The sequence below is a fragment of the Pituophis catenifer genome, unplaced genomic scaffold (assembly GCF_029215685.1).
Source record: "Pituophis catenifer annectens isolate HBS135680 unplaced genomic scaffold, rPitCat1.0.hap2 SCAF_2, whole genome shotgun sequence".
NCBI lineage: Eukaryota > Metazoa > Chordata > Lepidosauria > Squamata > Colubridae > Pituophis > Pituophis catenifer.
In genome coordinates, this window is record NW_027256882.1 from 4,716,137 (window position 1) to 4,728,467 (window position 12,331).

The window sequence follows — 12,331 nt, forward strand, 5'->3', positions numbered from 1 at the left end:
ACCTATCCTTGCGAGCATGTTTCCTGGGTTGCTGGAATATCACTAATTTCTCTGGTTTCAAACTGTAGAGAGAGGGGGAAGAATTTACAGTGATTGAGCAAATGCTTTGGTTGCCAAGAGTATAAACTTCCACGTGTTGTTCCAAAAGGTTAGGAGAACAATGTAACTGAGGTTTGTTCTTCAGCATGTGGTGGGTTTGGTCTTCTCCTTTTATTCTTGGCTCCCATGATGGACCCTATGATAGGCAGAGTGTTGAAGAGAGAGAAATGGAGGTTTCCTGGGCATGACAGGAAGAAATCTTAATTTGTGTCTTCAGGCTAAAGAGATGAAGTTTCCCTTTCCTGTTTCCATCCTGTCTCTCTCCTTCCCAGTGGACAAAATGGAGTCACCATTGTTCATTGAATCATCTCCTTCTATTGGTGAAGCTGAAAGAGCTGCTGGATTTCCAACTCAGGTAGGAAGGAACAGCTAATATGGGGGAGCAGTAGGAGACCTCTAGTCTTCTTTGAGGATTCAACATATGATATGCTATTCTTGAGCAAAGCACACAGCAAGAAAATTATAAATTTAAATTTATGATCAGTCATTCTAGGCCCACCTCTCATCTAAGTTTTGGAGATGTATGGAATTTATGTCAGAGTGCGCACAGTGTGACTATGTAAGATAACCCAGAAGTAAATACACCAAACAGAGGTTTGTATTTAAATAGTGGTTTTATCTACAAGGAATATATACATACACATTCTTTAGTCAGACTTCAAACAAATAGCAATAGGTAAATTACAGCACAGAAGCACACACGGGGAGAGAGAGATACGCCCCAACAGGGCGTCGTCTTATTACAGGCTCTTAAAGTGATATCAGCCAAAAAACCTTACTGACTCATTCCCAGCATTAGATCATTATAGCAGCTGGTCAGGTCTTAAATCTTTACCCTGACAGGTTATATAATTCTGGTTTCAAAAATTCCACATGGCACTTCATGTTGCCTATCCCTAGTAAAGCAGACAGGAGACATGAATAGTTAGGCTAAATCTACTTTATGGTAAGTATAATCTTGTTTTCCTATCTTTGGTGAAAGGGATAAAAACAGGAGAAGCAGAAATGTTAATAAAATGAAGGAGATCATCGTAGATTTTAGAAACATCCGTACTGGTCATACTCCACTCTGTATCAAGGATGCAGCTGTAGACATGGTCAACAGTATTAAGTTTTGGGGATGCAGTTAACAAAGAATCTGAACTGTTCTCTCCACACATCAACGTTAGTGAAGAGTGCAAACCAGTATCTGCATTTCTTTCGTTGGATGAGAAGAGCGCATGTTTCTCCTTCTATCCCTGGCCACTTTTTACAGAGGCAGGATGGAAGCGTTTTAACAAACTAGTTCACTGTTTGTTTTGGTGTCTGCAGTGCCTTACAGAGAAAGTCCATACAGAGAGTGGTGAGAACAGCTGAGATTATAGGAGGCTCGCTTCCTGTCATTCAGGATACTGCTTATAAGCGCTATGTGCTCTGAGCTCAAAATATTGTTAGAGACCACAAACACACACACACACTTAACATTCTGTTTTGTTGCTCCTCTCTGGAAGGCGGTTTCAAAGTATTTCTAGTAGTACTAACAGATTCTGTAACAGCTTTGTTCCCTATGCCATCCGTCTGGTAAACTTCAAAGATTTGTTTTTTGTTTTTTTTTTAATTTGATTTATATGCCGCCCTTCTCCGAAGACTCAGGGCGGCTTACAATGTGCTCAGCAATAGCCTTCATCCTTTTGTATATTTATACAAAGTCAGCTTATTGCCCCCACAAACTGGGTCCTCATTTCACCTACCTTAGAAAGGATGGAAGGCTGAGTCAACTTTGAGCCTTGGCGAGATTCGAACCCTGCAGTAATTGCAGGCAGCTGGTCTTAAGCAGCTTAATAACAGGGTGCCTTAAACCCTTGTACTACCAAGGCTTCTCTCGCCATGTATACATCCAAACTAAACTGTTGTTTCTTCGTGTCATATATGTGGGTATATGCATAATTTTGTATTTAATTATTAGAGGTGGAGAACCTTGAGGGCTGTATACAACAAAATTTCATTTTAATGTATACCGATTAGCATACATTCAAAGTGACAAAGTTATATTCTCTCTTCTCTTTCTCTCTTGATGAATTGCATTTTGATGGCTGGAAGTGCCTTCCTAGTATTTTCATGAAAGTTCATGAGAGTGAGCAAGGTTGACCGTTCAAAGAACCACAAAGACCATTAGGTTACTATGTCAGACAGAAATCCCACAGAATCTCTTGCAAATATGATTGGGGCCACTGGTAGATGGTGTGTCTAAGGCACACTATGCCACTTGATCAAGGAAGGTTGCTGACATTGAAGGTCAGCAGAGTCAATCAAAGTGATTTAGTTTAATTTAATTTAATTAATTCAATTTATATGCCACCCCTCTCCGAAGACTCAGGGCATCTCACAATATATTTTTAAAAAATCATTATAAAAAACATTTGAAAATTAAAAACATTAAAAACTCATTCACGCCATTCATGGCCGGATCTTGCCAGATCACAAGAACGAGATCAACGGCCCCAGGCCTGCTGGAAAAGCCAGGTCTTCACGTAAAGTGATGTGAATGCTGCCCTGTTTATCATATACTATGTTGAGTCCAACTAGGGAAATGTCCAAGAAATTTCACTTTGTGCTCTCAGGTTTTGCAGATTGAAGGAGATCTTGCAAATTCTATCGAGTCTGCTCACAGGGCTCCTTCCTTCTTTAGGGTCCTGTGTCCTTTGGGGAGGTGGCCATCCATTTCAATAGTGAAGAGTGGTTGCTGCTTGATCCCAGCCAGAAAGCCCTGCATGAAGAAGTCATGTTGGAAACATCTAGGATCTTGGCCTCTTTAGGTAAGGGTTCCTCTGGAGGACAATTTAAGTCAAAGCAAGCTGTCACTAGATTCTTTATTTACAACTTAGATATGTACGTAACTTATTAAAAATGATTTCATCTTTTCTTTTTTCCTATTACATTAATTCCAGTCCCCCTTTATGGTCTTCTAAGTAGCACAGTTTCATTTAGAAGAAAGAGATCACTGTGGTGACCAGCAAAGGTTGACATTGAGTCTTGTGGTCATCCTTGGGCCCTTGGTCATTACTGCAGAGTGATTGGGAAGATGTTCAGGGAGAGGATGTTTTTGCCTGTTGTAGTTGTCCTACTCAGCACCATATTTTGTATTGCTTTGTTGCAATGACATATGTTGTCTTATTGAATGCAAGTTGGGTGTGTCATAGTTGAGACAATTTGTGTGCTACGTCCTGATGTCAAGACGTGTTTTTGCTTTAACCTTTTAACTGCCAAGAATGAGAGTTAGATGATCAGCCATGCTAGTCTTTTAAGTTAGTAACTAATATTCATACTGTCATTTTTTTTTAAAAAATTATTTGTCAAGTACATATTAGATTATATATATAAGTATAAGCATGAATTGAATACATAAAATGAATACAAATAAAGGGAACATTAAGACAGAATGGTAGGCACACTGGTGCTCTTATGCACGCCCGTTGCAGACTTCTTAGGAATGGGGTGAGGTCAACAGTGGACAGTTAAATTAAAATTTGGGGGGTTTGGGGATGAAACCACAGAATCCGGTAGTGCATTCCAGACATTGACCACTCTGTTGCTGAAGTCATAAGTTTCTACAATCGAGTTTGGAGCAGTTCACTTTTAAGTTTGTATCTATTGTGTGCTCTGTATTGTTGTGGTTGAAGCTGAAGTAGTTATTGACAGGTAGGACATTGTAGCAGATAATTTTATGAGCTACACTTAGATCATACCGAAGGCGGCGTAGTTCTTTTTTTAAAAAAATTTTTTTTTAATTTATTTAAAAATACAAACAAAACAAAACAAGTAATAACAAGACATACAAAACACGTAAACAAAAAAAAGAAGTCAGGTATAATCATGTCAAAGTTATCACAACAGTTGTCTGCTATATAATTCTCCTTTGTATATTTGACTCTTCTTTTACATTATGTCTAGTTTTTTTTTTTAAGTCACTATTGGCCTACATTGGGTAGTTTGTATTTCTATATCTATCTTGGGTTCCACTGGCTACTTCCTGGTCCTATTTTTTCTTTTTTCTTTCTTCCAACCACTTGTACCACTTGTCCCATACTAAATAGTAATCGTGTTCCTCTTTATCTTGAAGTTCCTTAGTGAGTCTATCCATTTCTTCACATTCCATGATTTTACTAATTACTCTGTCTTTACTCGGTATGTCATTACTCTTCCAATTTTGTGCAAAAGTTATACGTGCTGCCGTTGTTATATGGATTATTAGGTACTTTATTTCCTTTTCATATTGTCCAGATATAATGCCTAATACGAAGGTTTCTGGTTTCATTTCTATTTGTTCTATTTGTGTTTTAATCATTCACCAGTATTGTTTTGCCTTTGGGCAAGTCCACCATGTGTGATAGTAGGTTCCTTTGTGTAGCTTACATTTCCAGCATGTTGGAGATGTGTTGGGGAACATTCTTGCCAACCTGGCCGGGGGAAGATGCCACCTATAAAACATTTTGAGCAGGTTTTCTTTATAGGTATAGGTTGTCAATTTGTAGTTTATTGTCCATAATTTTTCCCATTTATCTAATTCGATGTTATGGCCGAAGTTCTTTGCCCAGGTTAACATGTTGTCTTTCACCACCTCCTCTTCTAATTTGTATGCTCGTAGATAGTTATAAACTTTTTTTATTAATTTGTCTTGTGGTTCTTGTAGAATTTTGTCTAGTTCATTTTGGCCTTTTTGGAATTCAAATTGGGTCAAATCTTTCTGATATCTTGATTTTATTTGTAAGTAGGGCCACCAATCGATGACTGTACCCATCTCCTGCAATTCTTGCCTCGTTCTTAGCTCTCCTTGGTTGTTTAGTAGATCCTTATAAGTTTTCATTTTGGTGCTATCCATGGCATTTGGGTAAATCTGGGCCTCCATGATAACCATTCCAGAATTTTGTAATAATGAGCTTTTTTGATACCCTGCCATGTGTGATATAGTGCCTGCCTGACAGTATGTCTCTGAAAGTATCCGTGTTGTTTATCAGTGCCCTCCCACAAGAATGCATGCCACCCTCGCTGTAGATCAAATCCTTCTAAATTTAGCAATCTTTTGTTTTTTAGCTCCATCCATTCCTTGGTCCAGATCAATGTTGATGCTTTATAATATATTTCCCAATCCGGTAGCGCAAGTCCTCCTCTTTCTTTTGAGTCTTGTAGATATTTGATTTTAATTCTTGCTTTCTTGCCTTGCCAGATATAGTCCACTATTAATTTGTTAAAATCTTTGAAGAAATTCTTCCCCGGTTTTATTGGGATCACTTGGAATAGGTATAACATTCTGGGAAGGACATTCATTTTGATTGAAGCAATTTTTCCCAATAGAGATAATTGTAATTTTTTCCAGGTTTCTAGATCCTTTTTGATTTGTCCTGTGAGTTTATCATAGTTGTCTTCTCTAATTGATGTACTTTTATTGGTGAGCCATATTCCTAGGTATTTTATCTTCTTTGTAGTTTGTATACCTACTGTGTCCTCTAATTCTTTTTCTTGCTGGTTAGTAAGGTTCTTCGTTAATATCTTTGTCTTTTGTTTATTAATTTTAAGTCCCGCTACTTTCCCGTATTTCTCTATTTTGTCTAATATTTTAGTGCCCGTTATTATTGGTTGTTCTGTGATAAGTACAATATCGTCGGCAAAGGCTTGGAGTTTGTATTCCTCCCTCCTGATTTTAAGACCTTGTATTTCCTTATCTCTTCGAATGTCCCTTAAGAGAATTTCCAATGTTAGTATAAATAGTAGAGGAGATAGAAGGCACCCTTGTCTTACTCCTTTTGTTATTTGAAATTGTTCTGTCAGGTCACCATTTATTGTTATTTTTGCTGTTTGGGAAGAATAGATTTTCTCTATCATATTAGTAAATTTAATGCCGAATTTCATAGCTTCTAATTGTAACGTAAGGAATTTCCAATTTAGGTTATCGAAGGCCGCCTGTGCATCTAAAAAGATTAAGGCCATTTGTTTGTCAAAATTTGTTTCGTAATATTCTAATATGTCCATTATTTGTCTCAAATTGTTCTTTATCTGTCTCTTTGGGATAAAACCGTTCTGGTCCGGGTGGATATATTTGCTGATTATTTTCTTGATTCTTTCTGTAATTATTGATGTAGTTTGTATACCTACTGTAATTATTGATGTAGTTTGTATACCTACTGTGTCCTCTAATTCTTTTTCTTGCTGGTTAGTAAGGTTGTATTTAATATTTTAGTGCCCGTTATTATTGGTTGTTCTGTGATAAGTACAATATCGTCGGCAAAGGCTTGGAGTTTGTATTCCTCCCTCCTGATTTTAAGACCTTGTATTTCCTTATCTCTTCGAATGTCCCTTAAGAGAATTTCCAATGTTAGTATAAATAGTAGAGGAGATAGAAGGCACCCTTGTCTTACTCCTTTTGTTATTTGAAATTGTTCTGTCAGGTCACCATTTATTGTTATTTTTGCTGTTTGGGAAGAATAGATTTTCTCTATCATATTAGTAAATTTAATGCCGAATTTCATAGCTTCTAATTGTAACGTAAGGAATTTCCAATTTAGGTTATCGAAGGCCGCCTGTGCATCTAAAAAGATTAAGGCCATTTGTTTGTCAAAATTTGTTTCGTAATATTCTAATATGTCCATTATTTGTCTCAAATTGTTCTTTATCTGTCTCTTTGGGATAAAACCGTTCTGGTCCGGGTGGATATATTTGCTGATTATTTTCTTGATTCTTTCTGTAATTATTGATGTAGTTTGTATACCTACTGTAATTATTGATGTAGTTTGTATACCTACTGTAATTATTGATGTAGTTTGTATACCTACTGTGTCCTCTAATTCTTTTTCTTGCTGGTTAGTAAGGTTCTTCGTTAATATCTTTGTCTTTTGTTTATTAATTTTAAGTCCCGCTACTTTCCCGTATTTCTCTATTTTGTCTAATATTTTAGTGCCCGTTATTATTGGTTGTTCTGTGATAAGTACAATATCGTCGGCAAAGGCTTGGAGTTTGTATTCCTCCCTCCTGATTTTAAGACCTTGTATTTCCTTATCTCTTCGAATGTCCCTTAAGAGAATTTCCAATGTTAGTATAAATAGTAGAGGAGATAGAAGGCACCCTTGTCTTACTCCTTTTGTTATTTGAAATTGTTCTGTCAGGTCACCATTTATTGTTATTTTTGCTGTTTGGGAAGAATAGATTTTCTCTATCATATTAGTAAATTTAATGCCGAATTTCATAGCTTCTAATTGTAACGTAAGGAATTTCCAATTTAGGTTATCGAAGGCCGCCTGTGCATCTAAAAAGATTAAGGCCATTTGTTTGTCAAAATTTGTTTCGTAATATTCTAATATGTCCATTATTTGTCTCAAATTGTTCTTTATCTGTCTCTTTGGGATAAAACCGTTCTGGTCCGGGTGGATATATTTGCTGATTATTTTCTTGATTCTTTCTGTAATTATTGATGTAAATAATTTGTAACCCACGTTTAAAAGCGATATCGGTCTATATTTTTGATATGGGTATGGTCTGTCTCTTCTTTTGGTATCAATGTTATGATGGCCTCTGTCCAGGAATCAGGAATCGTAGCTTCCAGAAGTGCGTCATTGAATACTCCGAGTAGGATTTGTCTATTGGATGCTGTCAAGACATATAGAACTCTGCGGGTTTCCCATCCGGTCCTGGGGTTTTATTTACTTTTAGTTTCTTCCTCGCTTCTATCAGTTCTGTCATCGTAATCTGCCTGTCCAGAAGATCCCTATGTGATTCTTCTAGTTCTTGAATATCAACTTCATTAAGGTATTGTTTGATATCCTCTTCTGGAGATTCTTCTTGTTCATAAAGTTTCTGGAAGAAAGTTTTTGCTATTTCTTTTTTGTCTTTGTTCCTATAGTGTATCTCCTGTATCATCCTGTAATTCATGGATTGTCCTTCTCTCTTTTTCTTGCTTCAATTTGTATGCCAGCCATCGCCCTGTCTTATTTGCGTATTCAAAGTGGTTTTGCTTTACAAGTTTGATTTTCCTCGCAATTTCTGTTTGTGTGATCAAGTTTATTTTATGTTTGGCCAAATTTATTTTTCCTTTAATCTTCTTATTTAGAGGTTCATTCTGTAGCTCAAATTCATACTTCTTGAGTTCCTTCAGTAAGTTATATTTTTCCTGTTGTTTTACTTTGTTTTTTTTCGCCAGGTACAATATCGTTAAGCCTCTTATGTAAGCTTTCGCCGTGTCCCATAAATTTTGGAGGGAAGTTTTTGTTCTTTGGTGTTAATCTCAAAAAATATTCCCGTTTCCTTTTCTATCATTTGTGCATATTCATTACTTTTTAGAATTTCGGTATTCATCATCCATCTCTTTTTCTTCTGATATCCTTTCCAGATTACTTTTATCGGATTATGGTCTGCCCATGTGTTTGTCATTATTTCTATTTCTTCTAAGTCTTTCCTAAAATCTGTTGACATCCAGGCCATGTCTATTCTGGACCAAGATAAGTGTGGATTGGAGTAGAAAGTGTATTGTTTTTTATCTTTATTTATTTCCCTCCACGCATCTTGGAGGCAGAATTCCTGTGCCATTTCCCTGAAAGTGTCTGGAAGGGTTTTTTTCTTGGTTTTATTTTTCCTGGTACTACAATAGTCTTTTTCTATATCTGAAATTGCATTGAAGTCACCTATAATGCAAATGTTTTCATAGTCTAAGTCTTTTACTCTGTCATGTATGCTTTGGAAGAAAGTGCGTTGATTCTCATTTGGTGCATAAATTGAGATTAATAGTATTGTCTTGGATTCCGTTTGTATCTCAACCATTAAAATTCTTCCCTCTCCGTCTGCGTATATCTGTTTTATTTTTAGATGTTTCCCAATATAAATTGCAATGCCTCTTTTTTTCTGGTCTGCCAGTGAAGTGTAAAGGTTCCCTAGTTTTGTGTTTTCTAATATCTGTTGGTGTTGTTTTTTAACGTGGACCTCCTGTAAGTTTATAATGTCCATTCCTAATTTTTGGAGTTTGGTAAGTGTCCGAGTTCTTTTAGCTGGGGCGTTTAATCCATTGATGTTGATCGAAATTATCTTTATTTCCTGTTCCATTTTTCTTCCTATCTACTTGTTGTCTTTACTTTCTTGATGTTTCTTGTTATTCTTTGTGTTTTCCCTCTTGCTCCTTCCCTCTCTTCTCTTTCTCTTTTCAATCTTCTCTTCCTGTTCATCTTTCGCTTCTTCTATTGATTCCTCCTCTTGGCTCTTATTTTCCATTTCCATTCTGGATTCTTGATCTTCTTCGGGGACAAAATGTTGATCGAAAAATTCTTGAGCTCCTTCCAGACTATCTATTTTGAATTTCTTGTCCTGCCATGAAATTAAGGTACCCTCTGGTAGTAGCCAGCGGAACATCACCTTATGTTTATTTAGTTGTGTTGTGAGGAAGTTGTAAGTTTTCCTCTGGTCTCTGACACGTCTTGGGATTTGTTTCAGTGTTATTATTTCTTTCCCTTTGTAAAAGATTGCATCCTCTCTCATTTTTCTGTATATCTCTTCTTTTGTCGTTTTCTTCGTAAATCGAATATGGACTTCTTTTGGTAGTTTGTTCCTGCGTGCATAATTGGTATGCACTCTGTACACCTCATCTATGTCCCTTCGTATATTGTCTTTGTCTCTCTGTGTTGCTTCAGCTATGATCTCTGTCATTGTCTCTCCCAAGTCTTCCTCCTTAGTTTCTACTATATTCTGGAACCTTAGATAAAATGATGCCTTTTCCATTTCCAGATAGGTGAGTGAGTCTTCGAGCTCCCGATTAATTGCCATCTGTTGTTCCAGCATTTCCACTTTCTTAATCGTCTGTTCCATCTTAATTTCTGTCTTTTCAATTCTTTGTTCATTTTTGGCAATGTTCTGTTGAATTTTTTCAATCTTGTCATCCATTTTTTTTTTATATTATCATTTATGTCTCCCACATCAGATTTCAGGTCATCATGGTTTCTTCTGGTCTCCTCATGGTTGTTGGCAATCGTTTCTTGGGTCTTGCTCATGGCTTCCTGTATCATTGCCAGCACTGACTGGATATTCTGCCTACTGGAAATGGAGACTGACTTTTCTTTTTCCAATCCAAGCATAGTTTCTATGGTTCTTTGTTGTGCCAGAGATGCTGTTTGGGAGGTTTAATTTGGAATTATTTTCTTGCTTGTTTTGGTTATGGTGGTTGTGCCGGTGCTTGTCATCTTAATTCTTTTTTGCAGGATCTCCCAAATTCTCATACACTAAAATGTTCTTATTTTATTTCAATCTTACTGTCTATAAAAGTATTATTCTCAGTAATGGTGTCTAGCTTCTATGTTATATAGGTCCTTATACACTGATTGATCTTATCTGGTTGTAAGTTACCTCTGTACGTGTCCTTAGAACTCTGGCAATTGAATAGTTAATTAGGCAGTTAAATATATACCCAAGGGAGTGGGGAGGAATATATATGATGAAGGAGGTCGAGGGAAAAGCTTAGAATTCTAGCACTTCATTAAATCTTAGTATAACAATCAATTAATAATTAATAGTTTGTGTATCAATACAATATAATAATTAATAGTTTATATATCAATACAATATAATGGTCAGGCTGTCAGGTCTGAATTTATTTATTTATTTATTTATTTATTTATTTATTTATTTATTTATTTATTATTTCGATTTCTATACCGCCCTACTCCCGAAGGACTCAGGGCGGTGCAGAGCCAGACAATAAAAACACATCCATACAAAATTTATAAGTAGAATAAAATCAAATTAAATAGTTTTGGCTCCGACAAATTTAAAACCCCGAACTGTTTAAAACCAATTTTAAAATTGAATATATAAGATACTAAAAGATATTTAAAAATTGACAATCTTTTATGAAAGAGAGAGAAAATTAGGCCGGGCCCGCCTGGTGAAATAATAAGGTCTTTAAGGCGCGGCAGAAGGTGCGCAGATCCGGGATCCTCCGTATCTCTGGGGAGAGCTCGTTCCAGATAGTAGGTGCCCCCACAGAGAAGGCTCTCCCCCTGGGGGCCGCCAGTCGACATTATTTGGCTGACGGCACCCGGAGGAGCCCCTCTCTATGGGAGCGTACCGGCCGGTGGGAGGCTATTGGTGGTAGTAGGCTACTAAAATCTATTCACTTAAATATCACTAATGTAAATATATGATTAAATATTTAGTATTTTTAGGTTAGTATTTACTTAAAGTTATTTATTTCAATTGATCATTCAATTACTCATTCATATAAATAGTTGTCAATTTATCAATTATCTCACCAATAAAAAGTATTAATCAATATTTATATTTTAACAAATCTTAGTCAAGTATATATATAAAGTTAGTTTGCTCTTAATATAAAGTTCCCTTTCAGTCTTACGTGTAGAAATTCTTGTATCTAGAGTTTTTGTATATTCAAAGTCTTAGTTTTGGTGTCTCTCTCTTTCAAATGTCCAAAAAGCCAAGAATTCCAATTGTCCAAAGTTCAGGTTTTCAATGTTGATTGTTCACAGTATCCAAAAATTAAGTCCAATTTGGTAGCCTCTGATATTTAGTCCAAACACTGTTTCTTCGCTGTCAGTCCGATGTACCGCTCTTGCTCATTCGCACTTTCACTTCCAGCTATTAATGGCTTCCGACTCTCTCAGCGATCCATTGCCCTTCTGCTGGTTGGTCTCTGGTTCTGCTGTGTAACTTGCTTCTCCAGCCTAAAGAAAGTCCTTCTTCACTGTTATATCCAAATTTAGGGTCTAGTCCAAAATCGCTTCACATAAATCCTTGGGAATCTCTCGTTCCAAGCAGCCTCTCTTTTTCGCACAGTCACCGCCTGTCAGCTCTTCTTCCGCCCTTGTCGTCTTACGTTCGCCGCTTTTCTGGCTGCTGTTCAGCCGTCTCTTCAGGGTCTCAACTTCGCTGTCTGCCAATTTCTGCTTTCTCTCTGTAGCTGTGCTTTCCGCGTTGCATTTCAATCTGCTTTCAAGTCAATTTAGATACAGTTGCGATCTTTTCTGTTTAATATTCGCCCTCCTGCTGTGCGGTTGCAACGCTCCGGGGAGCCGAGATGGTTGGTTTTTTCTCTTCTGGAATTAGGAGGTTGTTCCTGAACCTTCGGGTTGGTTACTTTCCCCCCTGAGGCCCTTGGAAGTTCCCCCTTTTTCTATCGATCTCTACAAGATCAATAGTGCCTACAGCGGCTTCCTAGATGGGAATTTTGGACTTTCAAGAGCGGAGCTCCGTTCTCTAACTCCATACA

The 12,331-nt window shown here is 37.0% G+C and overlaps 1 protein-coding gene across 1 annotated transcript in view; it reads left to right on the top strand.

Moving 5' to 3' along the window:
• Positions 1-12,331, top strand: part of LOC139311617 (zinc finger protein 208-like) — a 38,308-nt gene that overhangs the window by 13,224 nt on the left and 12,753 nt on the right. The gene's annotated exons all lie outside the window — the stretch shown is intronic.